Raw genomic sequence first — 2,415 nt, forward strand, 5'->3', positions numbered from 1 at the left:
GGCTTAGTTGCTCCGCGGCATGTGGGATCTTCCCGGACCAGGGCTTGAACCTGTGTCCCCAGCATTGGCAGGCAGATTATTTTTTTTTCTTTTGCGGTACGTGGGCCTCTCAGTTGTGGCCTTTCCCATTGCAGAGCACAGGCTCCGGACGCGCAGCCTCAGTGGCCATGGCTCACGGGCCCAGCCGCTCCGCGGCATGTGGGATCTTCCTGGACCGGGGCACGAACCCGTGTCCCCTGCATGGGCAGGCGGACTCCCAACCACTGCGCCACCAGGGAAGCCCTGGGGCTTGTTTTTAACAGCAGTCATTTTTGGTCCATTGTTATTAAAATGTATATTTAATAGTTTAACAGTAATCAACGCTCTCCTTTAAATACTACTAGAGATTGTTAGGCAAAAATCCATTTGTTTCTGTCCTTCCAGTTTCTGCTTTGCTTTGGTTTTGGTCATTAAGTATTGTTACCTAGCTGCAGCCATCGCAAGAACAAGGACGGGGAGAGGATTATGAGTGATGAACATCTCGACTCTGATTTGCCAAGTTAAGCAGTTGGAACTGTTCTTCGTTGAATGATATCTGACTTAACCTCACCTTGGGAACTGGAGCCAGGGTTAATGGTGCGTGTGTGGTGGGCTCTCTGGTGATGGGAAATGCTGTAGGTCACAGTTTCTCTGAAGTGGGACAGGGGACCTGTGGAAGTGTCCTGAACTCATTCCACCATGTGGGAGGGGTTGAGGGCAGGGCTGGGGACTGGGGTGGGCAGTTTGGTGGCACTTAGGGTCTTTTCCTGGTTAACATTCAGGAAAACAGGAGGTCTGGAAAGAGGAAGGCAGCCTTGCCAGGGAAAATGCAGGCCTGCTAAAGCCTCAGTGGTTGAGGTTCCCTCAGCTACGTGTCCAGGAGGTGAAATACAGCTTCAGGCCAGGAGGATCCCTTGCTTTCTTAGTCCGCTTCCCTGCGGCCCTTCCCTTGGCCCTTGCAGGCCACCTGCTCGGGGCAGATTCAACATCTCTCCTAACGTGGTTTAAAAGGGATCCTGGAGACGGGATTCCCAGTGCCCTGCACTTTTTCCGGGAGGCTGGACTGTTCTCTCCCAAACGTGACTGCAGAGGAGCTTTGGTTTGGGGCTTGCTGTCAATTCACTAGGTCGGAAGGGGGAGGAAGAATGTGCTGCATATTTCTCCAGCTTCCCCCCCCTGCCCCCCATGCCATCCATCACCTTCAGGTCACAGCTTGGACTCACTGTGGAGTGGGTTGTGGCCCACCTCCCCAAGAGGTCTTGCACTAGGGGCCCTTGCCAAGCACCCACAACTCTCCTGGTTCCTCAAAGTCCCCAGGAAGGAAGAGCCCTCCTGGTGATGCCAGTGGGCTCGGGTACTGGTGAAACAGGTGAGTGCCCACCTGGATGGAGCGGGTGCTCAGCCAATACCAGAGGGGTGGGTGCCAGAGAGGAAACCTCCTCCTGGCTGCTTTGGGCTTCCCAAGTCAGGTAGATCTTGAGGGTCCTTGGCATGACTGGGTCTCCAGTGGCTTCCCCCAAACGTGTCTGGCCCCAGGCAGTGAGGTGAGAGCGCCCGCCCTTTCCTGGCTCTTCTAGGGGTAGAAAGCCCGCCCCTGAAACTTTTGCGTTCGTAGAGTAGCTTTAAGACTTGCTGCAGCCGAGGCTGGTGGCGCGTGTTTAAAATTCTAGTCTTGCTCCCGAGGGCTTCGGCCTCCATCTTCACCTTTAACAACCGAGGGCTGGCGGCGCGGTTCCTTCCCGCTCCGCGCGGAGTTTTGGGCACAAAGAACGCAGAGCCCGCATCACCCCCGGGGGTCCGGATGTGTTTAAAGCGGACCCCGCCTGGAGGGGCGTTTTGGAAGTGGGCACGTGTGCGGTGGCAGCGGGGCGCGATGGGGTGAGGGAGGAGCCAGCCTGTACAGATTTTTCTGGAGGAATCAGACCCACTGTCTCCAGAGCGGCCCTTCCCCAAGTGCGGGACGCATTTTTTTTCGAATCCTCTTTGGAAAGGGGATTAGAAGCGTGTTGCGGCCGGTGCGGGGCGACCAGGGTCTCGGCGCGTGTGAGCGGAATACTGGAGCTCGCTGCCCGCTGCCCCGGGGACCCCGCCTCCGCGCCCTTGGGGACCCTTCCCGGGCGGGGGCGGCAGCGGCATTGGGCCCTGCCGGGGGTGCGCGGGCCGGCGTTTCCCCGCCTCCCACCGGGCCCGGCCCACCCGAGTCCCAGCTCTCAGCTCGGCCGTCGGGTCCCCGGGCGCGTGGTCGCCTCGACGGCTCCCCCTGCCGGAGCGCCCTATCCCCACCCCGCACCCAGAGTCTCAGGACTAGTCCCCCCAACTTGTTCTCTGCTGTTAACTAGTCGCGCTGCCGGAACGATGGGATGGGGTTGCCACAGCAACCAGACTGGACGTCACAAT

This window comes from Neophocaena asiaeorientalis, unplaced genomic scaffold, assembly GCF_003031525.2.
Source record: "Neophocaena asiaeorientalis asiaeorientalis breed wild unplaced genomic scaffold, Neophocaena_asiaeorientalis_V1.1 scaffold1247, whole genome shotgun sequence".
Classification (NCBI taxonomy): Eukaryota; Metazoa; Chordata; class Mammalia; order Artiodactyla; family Phocoenidae; genus Neophocaena; species Neophocaena asiaeorientalis.